The sequence below is a fragment of the Alexandromys fortis genome, unplaced genomic scaffold, assembly GCF_014885135.2.
Source record: "Alexandromys fortis isolate MF-2015 unplaced genomic scaffold, M_Fortis_MF-2015_v1.1 scaffold_376, whole genome shotgun sequence".
NCBI lineage: Eukaryota > Metazoa > Chordata > Mammalia > Rodentia > Cricetidae > Alexandromys > Alexandromys fortis.
In genome coordinates this window covers 15717-36013 of record NW_026068259.1, presented here as the reverse complement: position 1 = coordinate 36013, position 20297 = coordinate 15717, and the positions used below count along the sequence as shown (strand labels likewise).

Sequence of the window (20297 nt, the reverse complement as noted above, 5' to 3'; positions counted from 1 at the left end):
AAGCCGGGTCCCTAATGTGTACGCCATAGTCTCTTCCTAAACTAACACTGAAAGATAGATCCATATTCTCATAGTTATGGGTTACTTCTGAGGTCACATTTTTTGACAGTCAATGCATATAAGGTAAAATTCTTATCTTAAATTTCCCTGCTTTGGAAACAGTATGGAGGTTGTCCTGCTTCATTTCATAACCAAGCCAGGCTTATTTTGATCATTTTTAAGTGTACAGTTCAACAGCATTAAAAAATGTTTACATGGGCCAGTGAGAAGGCTCAGCAAAGGCTGCCAAGCTTCGAACCTGAGTTCAATCTCCATGACCCACAACTCCTGAAAGATGACCTCTGAACTCCATGACCACACATGATCATGAGGTGTAAAAACATAAAAAAGTAGAAAAACACCAACACTACCATAGTATACAGAACTTGTAAAAGTGAAACCGCATGTAGTGCTTGTCCTTGCCCTAGGCTCTGGCACCATCACTGCCTTCTATCTGCAATTTTTATTCCAGGCTGCTCCTAAGTGGGAATCAGCATATGCTGGTGGTATCTGAGCCACATCACATGATTTCAAAGTTGAGCTACCTGTGTCACTGAGTCATCCAGAACCATGCAAGCACAGGGATATCACAGTGCAATGGGGAGCCTAGGACCTCCTTCCTATCAGATCACATTCCAGACAAGCTCCAACATCAACTGCCATTCCCAGAATGCATGGCAGAAAAAGACCCAAGAAAGTTTGTGACTGGTGACCTAAGCACCCTGATTCAGAGTAAAAGTCAGGCATGGTGATGCTACCTGTCACTGCAGCACTCATCAGAGACCTCCACAAGTTCAGAGGTACAGCCTGAAATAGAGTAAAACCTAGCCTTAAAATTTCACTATTTTATGGATGCTTTTCCTGACTGTAGGCCATGTGTGTGGCTGGTGCCCTGAGGTCAAAAGAGGGCATCACTCAGACCATCTAGGACTTTGGTTGTGGGCCAAGTATGTGGATGCTAGAACCAAACCCAGGTCTTCTGCCAAAAACAGCCATGGCTGTTGCTAAGCCACTCTCTCCAGGCCCTCTCTCAAATTAAAAATAAATTAAGTCATTGAGCGGTGGTGGCACAGCACTTGGGGAGGCAGAGGCAAGAGGATCTCTGTGAGTTCAAGACCAGCCTGGTCTACAGAGAGAGTTCCAAGACAGGTTCCAAAGTCATACAGAGAAACCCGATCTCAAAACAAAACAAAAATGATAAAAAAAAATAAAGCCAAGTACAGTGGTGCATACCTGGGAGGCTGAAATAGGATGACAGTCTCAAGAGTTCAAGGCCCTTAACCAAAGCACTCAAGAGGTAAAACCAGTTCAAGCCAGACACGCACAGTTGAGAACCTGAGATACTGAGACAGACAGAGAAGGGAAGGAGGGCCTGCAATGAATCACTTAGTGAACAATCAGTCAACAATTCGATCCCCAGCAACCACAGAGAACCAGGTGAGGTGCTGGTTAACCCAGCACTGGGGAGGTGGAGACTGGAAGGCTCCTTGAGGCTCACTCACTAGCCAGCAGCCAGTTAAGTCAATGGAGTTACAAGTTCAGCAAGCAAACCTGTCTCAAAGGTGAGACCCACAAGACGACTCCGAATCAAAGGCACTAACTAGTCAAGTCTGTCACCCTGAATTTAAGTCCTGTAACCTGCACGGCAGGAGAACCAATTTCTGCAAGTTATCATCTAACCCTTCATGTGTGCAAATGTGCCTGTGCAAACATGCACATTCACACACACACAAATATATAATTTAAAGGTTTTGTTTTTAAGGCAGAGTCTCATAATGTAGCCCTAGCTGTCCTGGAACTCACTGAGATCTGCCTGCCTCTGCCTTATGAATGCTAGGACAAAGGCAAGTGCCTTCACACCCGGCCAGAAATGTTTAAGATGAGGCAGAATTTAAAAAAGACAATCATCACTGGCCTCCATGTGCATGCACAAACTATCCCACACATATCTTTACTTAAAAGTAATTTATTGATCTATTTTCAAGACAGCCCCATCAGGCCTGAAACTACTAATAGGTCAGGCTAGCTCCAAACTCACAAAGATCCATCTGTTTCTCTCTCTCCCATAGCATGTTTTATTTTTTATTGTATTTTACGTTTATAAGCCAACAGCCGTCTTTTTGTTGTTATTGTTGTTTTTTTTTGTTCGAGACGGGATTTCTCTGTAGCTTTGGAGCCTGTCCTGGAACTAGCTCTTGCAGACCAGGTTGGCTTCGAACTCACAGAGATTCACCTGCCTCTGCCTCCCCAGTGCTGGGATTAAAGGAGTGTGCCACCACCGCCCGGACCAACCTTCATCTACAACAGATACACACAGAGAGCTAAAAAGACCACAGGAACCAATTAAGGTAACACAAAGGAAACTGAGGCAAGAGAATCCAAAGTTTAAGACAGACCTGAACAAAAGGCCCTCCTTCAAGAGAGGAAAATAAATAAGGAAGAAAAGAAAACAGCTGTGTGCAGAGGACTCTCAGTATAAGTGGTCACCAGAGCCCAGCCCAGCCCAGCCCAGCCTCACTCCTATCCCAGCCTCCAAGCAGGATCCTGACAGGGACCTAGCATTCACTTCTGTGCTAAGTCATTTTGACCCAAACTCCTACCTACAACCACAACCCCTCCCCCATTTCTAAGCCAGTGTCCTGGGAGGAACATCCATCTTACCTCTCAAGCCTTCCAAAAAAGCCAAAACTCAAACCCATCTTAGAAGTTTACAAAAATCATTACAACAGCTGTTAGAATAAAATGTTTCCGAGGAATATATGTGAGCACATGTGCACACAAATAATGCCTAAGCATATGAAAGCAGGCACGAGTGTGCCATGGCGTACACTTAAGGTCTGAAATGGCATTAGCCTCATCTTCCACCTCAAGGCTCATGGCAGGCTAGCTGGCTGTGCACACTAGGAACCTTTCCTGTTTCCATCTCAGAACCCCATAGTGAATGCTAGGATTACAAACATTGCTCCTGCTGCAGATTCAAACTTGGGCCTCATGTTTGCTTAGCAAGTGCTTCCCCCTGAATCATCTCTCCAGCTCATGTGTGTGCTCTTAGCTGCTGAGCTATATATCTCTAGCTCCACTTCTTTCTCTTCCCCCAGCAATGAAGTGTGCTGTGCATGTCACAGCTCACATGTGCAGGTCAGAGAACAGGTGACATTTCTTTTCTTCCACCATGGGTGTCCTAGGCATGGAATTCAGGCTGTCAGATTTGGCAGCAAGTATCTTGACTTGACAAGTCATACTAGCCCCTTCCCTAGGTCTTTCTGGAAAAGGCTCCAAAACTCAAAACACCATGGAGGGCCAAAGCAGGATGACCCTGAGTCTGAGCCCAGCTAGGGCTATTATGAAACCCTGTCTCAAAAATAAAAAGCCAGAGGACCCTAAGAAAGACATAAAAATTAAAATCCTCCAAGCTTGAACAGCCTCAGAATCTAGAACACGTGAGCTCCCAACCAGCTTTCAGGGCTCAAGTATCATACAGAAGCCTCTTCCTATACCCTAGAATTTCTATAAAGTTCTTTTACCAGCTAAAGTAAGGTCTGGGTCCTTCTAATCTGCATTCACCCATCCCGCCTACTGTTTGACAGAGAAACAGCAGGCTGTTCCTGCATGTGCAAGGGGCCTGCCATTACTTTTAACCCTAGCTATCCCCACACTCTCACCTTGCACAAAGCACTATTATCTGGGGAGGAGTGCAGAATACAGAATAGACTCCAAACACACCTTCTGTAGGGTTATACCCTGAGCACACAAGGGTGCAGATGGTCTCATGGGCTCACCACATGTCCACTCAGGGCAACAAAGCAAAAAAAGGCCACCCAGAGCTACGGGTTATCTCACTCACATCTAGCCTATCCAGGACCCAGGTCCCTCCACCCTTGTCTAACTACCACTTCTGTGCCCCTATTTTTCAGGACCCACTATTGGGATCTGTACTATCTTCCAGTCCCTACCCAACTGCCACCCCAAACAGACTCCCACTGTCCTTCCTATCTTAGGGCACTCAAGGGCCACCTTCCCTATCACAGGATTCCAGGGCACAGCAGAGGCAGAGCCTGTAAGAGACTCCTAACAGCTGTTAAGAACAGACCCAGCTAACCACCACCGTCTGCCCACTGTGTCTCAGGTACCTGTCCCACTTTTTATTCAGGCAGGCAAGCCAAGGCCATGGGAACACCAATCTGCTTGTCAACCATCTTCCCCTCCCAGGCTTCCCTCACATAAGCACGCAGTCCTGTGCAGGTACACTTCAGGTTTCCTATGTAAGTGCTCAACATCACCCAATAGCCCAAAAACTCAGCTGGGCAGGAATTGGGGCCACCTGGTCACATCTGTGTTCCTGTCATCAACCCCAGCCTGCCAGCTATGTCCACTCCACACTATGGTGATAGAAGCCTGAGCTGCACTGTACTCCAGAACTCTAACAGTAGCTTAGGCTATGAATTTTGTTTTTTTCTTTTGTCATGTTGAACCTCAGGGCTCACATGTGCTAGGTAAGTACTCTATCCCCAGTCTCTGCATAAACTTAAAACAGCTCAAAAGAGGTGGGAGTGTTCTTGCCTAACATGCACAAGGTCTTGGGTTCCTTCCATACCCCCAGTAAAAAATAACTTTTAAGCCAGGCGGTGGTGGTGCACGCCTTTAATCTCAACCTTCGGGAGGCAGAAGCAGGTGGATCTCTGTGAGTTTGAGGTCTACAGAGTGAGTTCCTGGACAGCCAGGGCTGTTACACAGAGAAACCCTGTCTCAAAAAACAAACAAACACAACAAAACAAAAAACCTTTTAAAACAGCAAAGTGGTGCCCACGAGCAGTTCAGTCTCCTTGCTGCTTCTGCAGTAAGCCATGGTAACATATAGAAGCTCCCATCATTGCCAATAAGAAGCAGTCTCTAGGCCACTCATTCCACAAGTTCCTTCTCTCGGTCCACCTGTCCTGGTTGCTGTCTGTCTCTGGAGAGAAAACCTGCACTCACACTCCCCAAACACTCTAGCATCACAAAAGTCATTACCCAATCCCAAATCCAAGAGCCTGGCTTCCATAGGACCCCTGGAGCCTCCTCAGCTTCATCTCTCCTATGATGCTGTGAGGAGCACCCCATTAACAGGATAGTCTTTTTCAGGCATAAAGGCCATGCAAGAAGGGCAACCTGATTTGACTGGGGTAGTAACTCCAGCATGGATCAAGAGTGCAGGACACTGGGCACTCTACCAGCATCGCCCTTAGCAGGATGTGCCAATCTTGCCTCTCCCTTGAACTGGCTTGGGCATTGTCAGAGCTGCTTGCTGTGGGGCTGACAGGTGCTCTGCTTGCTGCTCCCCATTACCAGGGCCAATTCTGGACCTCAAGTGTGTCTACAGTTAGGTGCAGTTACTTTCTTAATAAGACAGGGAAGTGCTGCTTAAGCTTTAAACCATCACCCACTGTATTTCTGGGACAGGAAGTCCTGAGATTCCTGAAGCAGCCCTGCATCACTTCCTCCCTGTGTCCTGTCCTCCAAGCAGACACCAACTTCAGGCTCAAAAGCAGACAAGGCCAGGAGAGAGGAAACTAGCCAGTGGACCTATATAAACAAACCTAACCCTAATCAAACCTATGCCAGGCCAGAAAGACAGACCAACCAGGTTCTCCTTCCTACTGCAAGTCAGTGGTGGGAAGTCCAGCCCTTCTGGGGTCTTAATTTCCAGTTTGTAACACAAAATTTCCTGACTCACACTGAAGTCACACAGAGGAAAGTCCACAGAGGATGCTACAACTGTCTGTTGCCCAAAAAAATTACTTTTTAAAATCTCTCTCTCCCTGTCTCTGTTTCTTTCTCTTCTCTGTTTATGTATGACGTGTGTACATGTTCATATGTACCAATACCAGTGTACAAGCCAAACTGCATGTGTGGAAGTAAGGGACAACCTTAGATCTAAGTCCTCACTGTCCACCTGGAGCCAGTGTCCTGTCCAAGCGTTCACTGCTATGTACACCAGGCTAGCTAACCTTTGAGCCTCCCAGGATTCCCCTATACCCACTTCCATCTCTGTAGGAACAATAGGATTACAGGTGTGGGTTCTGTGTCCAGCCTTACTTAGGGGTTCTAGGCATCCAAATTCAGATCCTCACACCTGCTTTACCCACTGAGCTACCCCTCAGCCCCCAAGAGGTACTATTTATTTTATCGTGGCTAGGCCCAGGGCCTCAAGCATGCTACTGCCACGAAGCGGCACCCTCAGTCTGACTGCTCCATTTCTAATGCAGCAGACTAATAAACATGATCCTACTGCTATCCACACTCAGGATATAATACCAAAAAAATTTTAAAATGGCCAGCAAGATAGCTAAACACAGTAAAAGTACTTACGTGCTACAGGCCTGGCAACTGAAGTCTATTCTCTGGGACCCAGTTAAAGGTGGAAACAGACATGCAGACATGCTAACAATTAAAGTCACGCATACACAATAATCAACAGCTGAATGCTGTAATGCACGCCTTTAACCCCAGCACTAAGGACACAGACAGTGAATCTCTGTGAATTCGAGGCCGGCCTGCTCTATAGAGTGAGTTCCAAGGACAGTGAGGAGTACATAGGAAGACCCTATCTCAAAAAATCGAAAATAAATATAGCAGTTCAGGAAGTACCACCCGCTACTGAGGTCAAGCTCCCACCTCTTCCTGAGGATTCACACCAGGAACTACTGCCATAGGTGGACAGGAGAAAGAGTGCACAAAATTTTACTGCAAAAACAAAAACAAGGTGGTGATGGCTCAGGGGTTAAAAGAATTGGCTGCTCTTGCACAGAACTCTGATTCAGTTCCCTGCACCTACATGGTGGCTCATGACCATCTACAACTCAAATTCCAGGGGATCTCACACCCTACTGCTTCTGCAGGCACCAAATATACCAGACATTCATGCAAACAAACATAAAAATATCAATCTTTGAAAAATAATCTCCTTTTGGATACAGCAACACACTCCTTTAATTCCAGCACTTAGGAGACAGAGGTAGATTGATCTCTATGAGTTCAAGGCCAGCCTGGTTAATATATCAAGTTCTAGGCAGCCAGAGCAATACAGTGCCTCAAACACACACGCCAACTGTCCTGGGGGGAAGCAGAAAGCCCATCAGTTCATCTACCAAGCACGTTAAGAAAAAGGCAAGCACACCAGGAACGGTGCTCCAATCAATGGGCATAGGAGAACCCCAGGATAGAGTTGGCTCAAGAATCCTCTGAGGAAGTAAACTCCACCACTTACAGGATTCGACTTACAACTGAAGCACAAGATGAGACATTGCAGAAAACCTAGGCATCCAGTCAACGACACCCAAGCCAAGTATGCCACAGGCCTAAGTGACTCAACCCATTCAATCCAATTCTTAAGACAATTTGGTTTGGCTAAACTTGCATGGTACATACCTGTGATCCCAACCTTCAGGAAGCAGAGGCAGGAGGACCACCACAAGTTCAAGTCCAGCCTGAGCTACAGTCAAAAAAACAGAAAACAGGGAACTAAATAAATGGCTTAAAAGGTAAAAAGACCTGCTGCTCAGACATAAGAACCTGAGCTCAGGTCCCAGCACCATAACAAGAACATCACAGCCTCTTGCCTAACCCAGTTGTGCCTTGCTGGATGCCAACCAAGCTTAAAATAAGTGAGCTCTAGGCTCAGGGGGACAAGGTAGCGGATGCGCACACAGAACAGCTGTGTACATGTACACACACAAACACACATACTTTCTGATGTTATGTTTTCCTAGTCAAAACTCCAAAAGTGGCTGGAAAAAAAAACGTTCCATCTGCGGACACAAATGAGGACAAGCACACAAGGAACTATAGCTCTATATCTCTATCACAAAACCCATACCTAGAAATTCAAAGGACAGAAATGTAGAACTGAGCCCAGCTCACCAACTGAAGTGAGCAGTCAACTAAGGTGAGGACATGTTCCACAATACCAATTCGAAGGCCATGGCTACAGAAGCTATGTCTGGGGCAGTGCTGGGCTAGGTCAGAAAGCACACGAGTTCCTCTTTCTTTCAGGATAGCATGACCAAACAGATGAGAATCCTGTCCCCCAAACCCCCCCATACTCAAGACTGGAAATAGCTCAAAAATTAAGAACACTGTCTGCTTTGCAGAGGACCCAGGTTCTGTTCCTAGCATCCACATAGTGGCTCACCTGTAACTCACAGTTCTCTTCTGGCCTCCACAGGCACCAGGTATGCACATGGTGCCCAAACATATATGCAGGCAAAACACTCATACACAAAATAAAATAAATAAATCTAAAAAAAAAAAAACCTCCACACCCTTGGCTTGCAGAGGGATTCTGCCATAAAGAAAACCCAGTCACATGGTAGTGTACTCCTTGGGAGCCAGATTCAGACAGGTCTCTGTAAATTAAGAGGCCAGCTGGTCTATATACTAAGTTCCAGGCCAGGTCAGCCAGGGCTACACACAGAGAAGCCCTGTTTCCCTCCACCCCTCCTCAAAAAAAGTGGGGGAGGGAGACCCAGCTGCTGAATCTGAGTGATTCACTAGGAAGGTTTTGGCTCGCTCCAAGGTGAGGAGAAGAGGGGAGACCCCGACTGCTGACACTTCCCACTTTCCTTAGTCATCCTAGAAAGACAAAATCCCTTGCCCACAGATGAATAAGCTGAGGCTCTGTGGTCAGGTAGGCCACCCAAGATGAAAAACGGTTAAACTAAGCAATGACAGACAGTTATGTCTACTCAGGCAGGCTGAAGAGCTGGAGTCCCCAGTGCTCTCGGGGATCACTATGCACATACCCTGCAACACACCAGTGGCTACACTATGACAAACACAACTGAGTAGGACCCACAGCTCCCAAGGACCCATGGCAGATCTACCCAGTAATAGCTAGAGAAGCTACCCTAAAGCTGAGGTACTGGGCTCTATGAGGATAGAACCAACCTGACCATTGGTGTTGTCAGAGAGGTCTGTGACTAGTAGAGAAAACAAAGTGAGAAAGGTGGGGGAGTTCTTCAGAGAACAGCCCAGAAGGTGACACTCCCAAGCACCTCCTCATTGTATTGGACTTTGTCTCCTTCATCTGGATGAAACATGAGGCCAGGCTGTCACACAAAGTTGAGGTGTGATCCCACAGAGCACACAGATACTGATGATCTGCTCCAGGGTGAAGGTGCTCCATACATGAGTGCACTATGGCCTGGCATCCCTACTGTACTCCACTGTGCTGAAGCCCATGTACACACCCCAGGCATGAAGAGATTGTGAACATTCCTTATCTCACTAACTCCCAACACAACCTCCCCAAGCAGAGAGAAAGTGCCTCCCCTTTTCCAGAAAAGGAGACCAAAGGGCAGTTAGTTCAGCAGCAGCCAGTCACTAGCAAGTGGAAGGCGGGACTCATACCCAGGCACAACAGGCTAAGTTGGGCTACCCAACAGTCTAAGGCACTCAAAAGCACCACCTCATGTAGGCTACAGGAACAGAAAAATCAAACTAGCCAAGTGGGGGTCTAAAAGAGTCACCAACAGCCGGGCGATGGGGGCACACCCTTTTAATCCCAGCACTCGGGAGGCAGAGGCAGGTGGATCTCTGTAAATTTAAGGCCAGCCTGGTTTACAAGAGCTAGTTCCAGGACAGGCACCAAAGCTATAGAGAAACCCTGTCTCGAAGGGAAAAAAAAAAAAAAAAAAAAAAGAGTTGCCAACAAATCCAAATCCTTCAAACAAATGGCCTTTGCCCTCTCCCCAGTCACAGCTCCTCCTAGCACTTCGCTATTTTTGAGGACAAGAAGCCTCCTGAGTCCTACAACCCCAAAACCCCACAACTCCCACCTCGACCTGCTAGAAACTTTTCTCCATTCCCCAAATCCAAGCCCAGATGGGTGCTCTGGGCTCTGACATAGGCATAACCAGACCTTTAATACGAAGAATCCCTGAACTGAAACTAGAACGGAATATAATAGAAGTCCCTCAGGAGCTCACCTGGCAAACAACAAGTGCTTCTTTGAAGATGAAGACAGAGGCTGGTGCAGCCCACAGAAGTGGCAAGAGGCCCTGGCTAGGCAACCTGAAGGCTCCCAGTCCCATCTTGAGGCTACCTATGTGTATTCTATTAAAACAAATTTCTTTGTCTTCTAAAAGACTAACCTACATTTTCATCAGACAAAAAGAGGTCACAAATACAGCCTGGAGAGCTCCAAGAGGGGAAGGGGGATGGGACTGAGCCCAACATTCTCCTGACTAAAAAGTCCTGGATCACACTGGCAGGAGTCTTCCAGGGCCCAGCAGAATGGCACTCTTCTTCCCTGAAGCAGCACCCATGCTAACCAGCGAGCACACTCAGTCTCACACTGGCACTGACAACTTGCTCTTCTGGTTCTTAGGAGGGAACCCCAAACCGTGCTGCTCCAACACTGCACTGCAACCTGTTCCATAATCTTCCCAGCTCTCTACACTGATGAGGGCAGAGAAAACAGCCCTGCTGCTCCTGTGAGGGACAGAAAACTGGAGTGTAGGCAGAGGCCCAACTCTCTGGAAGGGCTGAAAACCAAGACTTCTCAAGTTAAGATCTTAATTTTCTCCAGAAGAAACAGACAATGCTAACACTGCTGAGTGGCTTTGCTGCTTTCCCACCCACTTCCTTTCAGCTGTCTGTTCAGACCTGGAGAGGTCCTGGCCTGGCTCTCTCTGCCCCCTTTGATGAGTCCCAACTGCTCTCAGGGGAAATCCCAGCTGCCAGTCTGCCAAGCCTGTCCACAGGATGGAGTGGACAGCAGAGGGCCCACACACATGATCAACACACACTGAACAATTCCAGTCTGCCTTCAGTTAAAACACTCTCCATTCAGAAACTCCATTTTTCTTTTGGTATACTCAACCCCTACTTATCCCGTGGCCCCAAAACGGAAAAGTCCCACAAGGTCATACAACCCTTCTCCTCTGTCCCCTCTAAGTTTTCTTAGCCCTCTAATCTCACTGTACCTCTCTGAGAAGGGATTCCTAGGACAGAGCCAGAGACACAGTATGCACACTGACATGCACCGAGTAAGTAAATCAATCTGCAAATCACTACTTGCAATGTCAGAAATTCACAGGATAAATGATGCAGAACAAGTCAGGCAGCTATTGGAGAACTGAGCATCTAAGTCTTAACAATGTGCTTTATTACTCAAATAAGGGCCGACAATTACACCAAGTTTGAGGCCAGCCTTAGCTAGAGTAAGACCCTGTCTCAAAAAGAAACAAAACCAAACCAACATAAAATAGCTCCTTCTTGGGGGAAGAGAGTGTCAATCACACACACAACAGCTTCCAGAAAGCTTCCTGAGGAGGCTTCGGACCCAAACACTGCATAGAATCGTCACCATCACAATGTGCTCCATTAGCCAGGTGTGGCGGTGCACCCCTTTAACCCCAGCACTTGGAAGGCAGAGGTCAGCCTGGTCTACAAAGGGAGTTCCAGGACAGTCAGGACTGTTACACAGAAACCCTGTCTCAAAACCAAATTAATAATAATCATGGAACACAATATGCTTCATCGCAGGACCTTCCAAATGACACATTAATAGAGATGACATGACACTAAAAATGTCAGAGTGGAACTAACAGGGCACAGTGATCAATCAGCAATGCACAACGCTCCCACTTCCTCAACTCTACTGCTTCCATGGCTAAAGGCAACCCTTGTCCCCAAGTCTGACACCTAAGCTCTTTCTCTGGAACCCACATGGTGGTCCGCTGACTCCATATATTCCTGAACGCAAATACACAATACTTTTTTAGATGCTTCAGAATTTTAGGGAGCAGATGAAGAATGAGAAGTGGATGATAGTGAGTGAAGAAGAAAGCCTCAAAATCCCCACACTTAACTATTTCCTCTAGAGAACTCTGAGTCTGCAGCAACAGCCTGGTAGCTGTGCCCCTCAAAGGCCAGCTGGATTCCATTCTCCAGAGACACAGCAAGGCTGGCATGGTGTTCTTGTCACCAGATTACACCGCCTCCATGCAGAGGTACAAGGAGCTTGCCTCATGCTCTAGAGCTGGAGGGATTCTTACAAGCAGACTGGAAACAGCAGCACTCCCCAACTCTATCGCTGAGAGGAACCACAAGCCCCATCTTTGCCCACCCATTGGGGGGAGGACATGGGGGAGTGACAGGACACAACACAGCAGGGCCTTCAGAAGCTGCAACTCCTCAACTGGAAAGTAGGTATTATACACCCTTCACCAGAGGGATCACTTTTGGTACTTCCTATACTTGCAAAGGAAACCTGGTGCTTGTACGCAGTAGGTTCTCATATCTGAGGGCCAGGTCTTAGCTACAGGCTGGAGGGTATTCAAACAGTGCTGTGTTAGAACGCAGCTTTAAAAAAAAAAAAAAAAAAAAAAAAAAAAGTTGTAATCTTTGAAGGGCAGGATGAGATCAGAACAAAACTGAAGCTCAGCATACAGGATTCTGTCCACAACCAGGTGTCATTTTGTGAATGAACACACACATTAACAGGGATGTGGGGAGCACTGTGTACTCTAAGTATGCAAAAAGGAGTAAACACTGTAAAGAAAATTGAAGGCTCTGGAGACTCAACTGGACTTTGTGCTAAAGAATCCAAAGCCTCAAGATAAGGGTGAACTACCTGAAGTGGGTCAGGTACATAGAACTTGCAGCCTCTGCTAAACAGCAGGGACAGAGAGGAAACACGCACCCCAGGCTGCCGTACAGGTCCTAATAAGAGATCCTCATTCATTTCTGGGTCTCAGTGAGCACAGACCCGTATCAGTGTCCGGCTGTGGCTGCGGCCTGCCCAGAAGCCTTTCCTTGTTGAAGTGATCAATTCCGATTCTTGGCATTAATCCCTTTAAAAGGCCAGCTGCTGCTGTCTAGTCACTGATGCCAACCCGTTCCAGGTGGAAGAAAAAAAGAAATTAATAGAGCCACCTCGTAGACCCGGAGGCAAATTTAAAGTGAAGGGCCATGAGGAAGCTAGGAACCAAGGGGGGGAAAGGGTCCCGTGGCTCCCCAGGGTCAAGCAGGAAGGGCGCGAGCCCAAGCAGGACGGGGCGGGGAGTGAGGGGGGGGGCCAGCCCTGCAGGCGTGGGCGCGCAGGGACTCTTATTCTGACATGGGATCTTTCGTCGCCGCCGCCGCCGCCGATGCCGGATTCAACGCCGCCGCTGGCCGGGACCCCCAACCTTTGCGTGGACCCTCGCCCCACGCCACTCGCCCACGTGCTGCGCTCCCGCCGCCCTCGCCGGTACGGCCTCCTAGCCCGAAAAGCTCAGGAGGCAGCGAGGCGGCACGGCCACTTCCCGGGACCCCGGCCCCCAGACCCACGTGCGCGGGCGGCGGGGAACTTTCCCGCGGCGCGAGCGAAGCGAACCGTAGCGCAGCTCGCCGTATGCGAACGAGCTCCCACTTTCCCGCGCCCCCGCCCCGCCTGGCCAAGTTTGCTGGGAACTTACCGGGCCGCGCGCCGACCGGGTCCGGGGGCAGAGCGCGTGTCCACAGAGCGGGGGGCGGGGGGCGCCAGCCGCGCGTGCTCGCTGCGCCTGAGGGGCCACCCGGGCCCGCGGCGCTCGCTCCGCCACTCCGCCCGCCCGCGCCGCCGGCCAGATAATGCGCCCCTCGGCCGCACACATGGAGCCCGGCGCCGGCGTCACCGCCCGGGACATGCGCACCAGGTCAGCGCGCCCGGCCCGCGGCCCCCAAAACACCGGGGAGCTCTTAAAGGCGACGCCGCCCGCCCGCGCCCAGATGGGCGGGGCCCTATGAAGGGAGGGGCTCTTGTGGGCGTGTTGTGTTGTGGGCGTGGTTCAGGGGCGGAGTCAGGTGAGTCTCCCCGGAAGCGCCGCCCTCCCGGCCCCGCAGATCCGCGACTCAGAGCGGGTCTGCCGGATTTTCCACTCTAACTGCTGCGCGCCCCCGAGGGCCATGGTCAGCTTGGCGAGCACAGCGCTGCCGCGCCCAGGGCTGACTCACACTGACCTCGCCCAGGCCCTGTGCGGCCACCTCTGGCATTCTGAAACACGCGCCCGGAGCCTCGCGAGGCTCTCAGAAACTTCGGTGTTGACCTCCTGGGGAGGGTGCGCTCCGCTGAGTGGTTCCCTCCCCACAGCCGCGGACAGTTCTTAGAAGAAACAATCTACCTACCGAGCCTACCCACCTCCAGACACGGAGGACCGCTGTCCCCCTCCAGTCACCCATATCTGGTCTGCCGTTTTGGAGAAAATGAATCCCCAAGAAAATAAGCCTGCGCCCACACCACTCCAATAGCACCGAAGAGACAATATTACCAGAAAGGAAGCGAGTTTGGGGAGGTTATGAATCACCTAAAGCCAATTTACAATTTCAACCAGGAAAGTACAAAGTTCATAGAAAATCTATTGTCAGACCAGCAAGATGGCTCAGTGGGTTAAAGAGGATTACCAGCAAGCTTAATGTCCTGAGTACCATCCTAACAAGTTGTCCTCTGACACAAACATGCACTCATAAATAAATGTTAATTTAAAAAAGAAAACACACCTGCAGCAATGGCTCAATAGTTACGGGTACTGGTTACTATTGCAGAAGACCCCAGCACCCATACAGCGGCTTACAACCGTCCATAACTACAGTTCTGGGGGATCTATGCCTTCTAATCTCAAACACATACCTAGTGAACAGACATACATGCAGACAAAGCACCCATACAAATCATAAGGAATCCTTAAGAAAAGAAAGCTCAGGGCTGGAGAGTTGGCTCAGTGGTTAACAGCACCTCTTGTGAAAGACCTGAGTTCTATTCTCAGCACCCACCTGGAGGCTCCCCATCTCCTCAGGCACCAAGTGTGCATGTGGTGCACAAAAACACACACGCAAGCATACACACTCATAGACATCAAATAAGTTTTTGGGTTTTTTTTGGGGAGGGGTTCTTTTTTTTTTTAACTCATTCTGTAGAGCAGGCTGGCCTCAGACTCCGCCTGCTTCTGCCTCCCTAGTGCTAGGATTAAAGGCCTGTTCCATCATTTCCCAGCCAAATAATTTTTTTTTAATCTAAAAAAAAAAAACAATTAAAAAAGAAATTGAGACAGGTGGATCTCTTGAGTTCAAGGCCAGCTTTGTCGGAGTTCCAGGACAGCCAGGGCTACACAGAGAAATCCTGCCTTGAGGTTGGGGTAAGAAAAAAGAAAAGAAAAAAGGCTAGCATCACAAAGCAGTTGTCAATATCAGAATCAACAAAATAGGCTCCTGAGCCAGGCGGTGGTGGCGCACGCTTTTAATCCCAGCACTTGGGAGGCAGAGGCAGGCGGATCTCTGTGAGTTCGAGACCAGCCTGGTCTACAAGAGCTAGTTCTAGGACAAGCTCCCAAACTACAGAGAAACCCTGTCTCGAAAAACCAAAAAAAAAAAAAAAAGGCTCTTGCCATGTTCCTATTCCAGCCTTTCACCAGTGACCTGCACTCCTAAAAACTAAGGAAGTGTTGTGTGACATACATAACTGCAATATGCGTCCCCGCACAACTGTAACACAATCTAACAGCTTCTGTTGTGTCTAGTTGAGAAAAACATCAATGTACTTCCCACCCACGAGTGGCGCCATATTTGAAAATTTTTCCTTTGGAGCAAGCTTTACAAAAAGGTTTATCCTCAACACTGCTTTCCTAAAGCCCTTCTGAATTCTCAGGAGTTCACTTGAAACTTTGTCACTAATCTCACCCCAGACCTAAATCTTCTGAGTTTAAAACAACATCTTGCAGGGGCTCAGGAGATGGGAGCATTCTGCAACTTCAAAAAGATACAAAATACACAGGACCAAACAAATGCAAGGACTAGGAGAAAGAAATGTGAGTGCTTCAACTCAAACACAGCTCTCAAACTCCACCAGCTGTATGTAGGTCATGAACCTGCAGAGCCCTCCCAGTGCAAGACTGGAGAGGCAGTATCCAGTCTTCCACCACACTCGGCACTGTCGCTCTAAGCTGCTGGGGCCACAGTGATTACTCAGATGGTGTACATTACAGCAAAACAAGCCAAAAGATACCTCACATACCTCACCTGGTTCCTATTTAATGCTAACATAATTAACTAGGAAAGGAATAAAGTTTGGTCAAGTAGGAGACCTGAAAGTCCAGGCCATAGTAAGAATTCCAGAGTCTGAGCTATGAGCCTTTGTGAGTCACCAAGGGGACAAACTGTCCTGTTTAAAGAAGGAGGTATCAGCTGTGACATACTAATGCCACAGTCTTGTGGACTGGTGACAGGTGGGCTGTTCCAACTGAGAAAGTATTGAGAGGAGAGCAAAGGTGAAACAACACAAGGTTTCCTTCTATGACAGGAGCAGAGTCAGGGGCACAAATGATGAAGCGACAGTAGGTGCAGGCCTCTTTGGGAGCCCCCTTTTGGTTTAGCTGCTTGGATGGAAGTCTCCCTGTCCCGATGCCTTGGGCTGGCTCTTATGAAACATGAGGCAATCACCTACTCACTACACTGTCCAAGTTGCAGACACTCTAATGAACAGCCATGTTTTCCTCTGCTCTCTCTGCGCTAACTGAACAAACTGTTAAACACTTTCAAAACACTTCTCTAGCAGGAGCTGCAGCTCAGCAGTGGAACACTTGCCCAGCATGCCAGAAAAAAAAAAAAAAAACACCCTTTGCTAATAATAGTCAGGCTTCCTCACACCCCATCCACTTTAAAAATAGTGTAATTAGGGCTGGGGAGGTGGCTCAGTGGTTGAGAGCATTGCTTGCTCTTCCAGAGGTCCTGAGTTCAATTCCAGGCAACCACATGGTGGCTCACAACCATCTGTAATGAGGTCTGGTGCCCTCTTCTGGCCTGCAGATATACACACCGACAGAATATTGTATACATATTAAATGAATAAATATTTAAAAAAAATAGTGTAATTATCTTTTAAATGCACTATTAAATAAACTAACATTTGAACCTGTTCCTACATAATGAAGGTACTGAGGGGGAGAATTAAAAAAAATTAGGGGCTAAATTCCATGTTCGTGTCTCCTTTTATAGCAAAAGTTAGAGCTGGCCCACAGGTCCACAGCAAGCGCAGAAGCACAGGAGGAATGCACAGCAGCTGCTAGATGCTGGGATCACTGCACTTTTCTGCTTTTGTTTTGTTTTGTTTTTTGTTGTTGTTTGTTTGCTTTGTTGTTATTGTTGTTTTTGCTTTTTGAGACAGGGTCTCTCCGTGTAGCCCTGGTTGTCCTGAAACTCGTTCTGTAGACAAGACTGACTTTGAATTTAGAGATTCACCTGCCTCTGCCCTCCATGTGCTTGGATTAAAGGCATGTACCACCATGCCCTGCAACAACACTGCACTTTTCAATGCAAAAGTTCAAGTTTCTGGTGAAAAACATTTAAAATGCATTCGTACCTAACAGGCAAGAACTAGGAGAACATGGGTCCCAAGAGCTTCACAGGTGAGAGGCCAGCAGGAACATACTCTAAGCTGACAGTAAGATTAAAAAGACAGAATGACCCCAGTTTACAGAATGCATTCCTAAGAATCAGTTGCACACCTATCACCCAGCACTCAGGAAGCAGAGCAGGAGGATCAGGAGCTCATAGCCAACTTGAGTTACAGTGAAATCCTGAGTGACTGTGTAGCCAGCCAGTGGATGAAGTCCTCAATGACTCTGTAGTAAGTGGATGAAGTCCTGAGTGACTATATATTGTTGGCATGGGCCCAGCCACATCAAGGACCCAACGTGTAGACCCACGAGAATTTGCAAAGTCTTCTCCTGGGGTGAGGTTCAGAGGGATAACAAAGTCCTCCTCTAGTCCCAGTTCAAATGTTGGCAGTGTGTGCAAAAACTAGCAAGCACAGCTTCCTCCTCCAGGACAAACAGGAGACTGCTCCCCAACAGAACCTCCTCTGCAGTCTAGCTCACTCCTCCCCCTGTGCTATACATAATTATTAACATCCCGAGGTGCCAGGTAGTAGTATAAAGCAGATCAAGCACAGCCCACCTGATCCCAGCTTTTCTGTATGTGTGTCCGTGCTTTCCTCATTGTCTCACCACCGTAGTCTGATTTCCAGGACCAACACATGCAATATGATGCACCCCAGTATGAGGGAAGGAGAAGAGAAAGGGAGAGAAAGAAGAATGAGGAAAGACTGGTAGGTTGAGGAGTCACAGAGGAAGAGCTAAGACCCTCTCTGAGGATGTGACATTTGAGGAAGCTTCTAACAGATGAATTATCAAAAGCATTCCAGGTGCACACCTTTAAATCCCAGCACTCAGGAGGCCAAGGCAGGCGGATCTTTGTGAGTTTGAGACCAACCTGGTCTACAGAGTGAGTTCCAGGACAGGCTCCAAAGCTAGAGAAACCCTGTCTCAAAAAAAAAAAAAAAAAAAGAAAGAAAGAAAAGAAAAGAAAAGCATTCCAGATATCTAGAAAAGCAAAGCAGCAGTCTGGGGTGAGCTATAACAAAATACCTGGAAAAAAGGGCTGAAAAGGCCAACTTCACACTGGCAGGACCGCTCATTAGGTAACGATGGATGCTTACTGCCAAGCCTGACAACCTGAGTTTAATCCCCAGGACACTACATGGTAGAAGGAGAAAATTGACTCCTGCAATTTTAAATATGTATGTGTGTACAAAATAAATAAATATTTAAAGAAAATATTCATGGCAGGGTCAAGCTGGTGGTATTGTTGATTAATATAATAGAACTCATGCTTGGCATGGATGAAGAATTAAGTTCTATCCCCAGAATTAAGACAATAAAATTAAGGCTGTTGTTGGGACATGACAGCACATGACTGCTGTTCAGAGGCGAGAAGATCATTTAAACTCAGGAGTCTGAGAGTAGGCGATGAAACTCAGTGGGTTCAATCCTATCACCACAGATAAATAAACTCAGAGTCTGACACCAACTGGGTATAGTAGCTCACAGCTGTAATCCTGAAACTTTTCATTTCTTTTTGTTTTATATTCATGAGTATTTGTGAGAATGTACAGAAGTATATCACATGTGTAGAAGCCAAAAGAGGGTGTGTGTGCTAGCTAGTTTTATGTCAACTCAACACAAGCTAGGTTCATCTGCGTGGAGGGAAATTCAAATTGAGAAAAAGCTTCCATAAGATTGGGCTTAGGCAAATTTCTGGGGCATTTTTTAAATTACTGATTAATAGGGAGGGCTCAGCCCATTGCAGGTGGGTTCATACCCTGGGCTGGTGGTCCTGGGTTCTATAAAAAAGTAGGCTGACAAAGCCATGGAGAGCGAGCCAGTAAGCAGCATGGCATCTGCATGAGCTCCTGACTCCAGGTTCCTGTTCTTTTTGAGTTTCTGTCCTAACTTCCATCAATGATGAACAGTAATGTGGTGGTGTAAGCCAAACAAACCCTTTCTTCTCCAGCTTGCTTTGGTCATGGTGTTTCATCATAGCAATAGAAGCCCATGGGATCTCCTGGGACTGCAGCTACCATGGCTGTGAGCTACCATATGGATACTGGAAAAGCATTTAAGTATTCTTTTTTTTTTTTTAACCTGCATGTATATGTCTGTATGAAGGTATCAGATCCCCGGAACTGTAGTTACAGAAAGCTGTGAGCTACCATGTAGGTGATGGGAACCAAACGCAGGTCCTCTGATTAAACTCAGGTTGTCAGGCTTGGCAGTGTGCTTAACTAGTGAGCCATCTATCCAGCCCCAGCACTAAGTATTCTTAAATGCAGAACCATCTCTTCAGACCTAACCCTAGAACCTGGAAAGCTGAGGCAGGAGGACCATTGCAGGTTTCAAAACAATCTGAGCTACAGTAAGACACTGTCTCAAAAATAAAGACAAAAACAAAAACCCACACATAATGAAGTGTCTATATAAGTTCACAAGCAAAGCAGATCTGGCTCCGTAGGTTTTGACTAATTTGAGACTACTATTACCAAACAGTAGTGCAAGGTCCTTACTTGTTTCTTCAGAAAATATCTAAAGGAGTCAGGCAGTGGTGGTGCACACCTTTAATCCCAGAGCTCGGGAGGCAGAGGAAGGAGGACTCCTTAAAACTGAAACCAGCCTGGGATACAGAAAGACCCTTTCTCACAAAACAAAACAAACGCACACTTGGGACAAGGATGAAGTCTCTGTGGTAGAACACTTGCCTCTGATTCTGGGCAACACAAAAGAAAATAAATTGTACCAAGTTTTCTCCTACTTTGCTTTTATTTTTTCTAACTTATTCTTTTTGTTTGTTTGTTTGCTTTAACTTTTTTTTTTTTTTTTTTTTTTTTTTTTTTTTTTTTTTTTTTTGGTTTTTTTTTTGGTTTTTTT

At 47.4% G+C, this 20297-nt stretch overlaps 1 protein-coding gene across 7 annotated transcripts in view; it reads right to left on the bottom strand.

The window, feature by feature from the left end:
* The window catches only part of Gatad2a (GATA zinc finger domain containing 2A), an 80125-nt gene that overhangs the window by 48852 nt on the left and 10976 nt on the right, over positions 1 to 20297 (bottom strand). For 2 of the 7 annotated variants that reach the window (XM_050131689.1, XM_050131687.1), the window contains exon 1: positions 13482 to 13717. The exons of 3 other annotated variants lie outside the window; for them this stretch is intronic. The gene's annotated coding sequence lies outside the window, so the exon portion shown is untranslated. Of the gene's footprint in view, positions 1 to 13481; positions 13721 to 20297 lie in introns of those variants that run through there. 2 more of the 7 variants (XM_050131693.1, XM_050131691.1) reach the window with 2 other exon arrangements.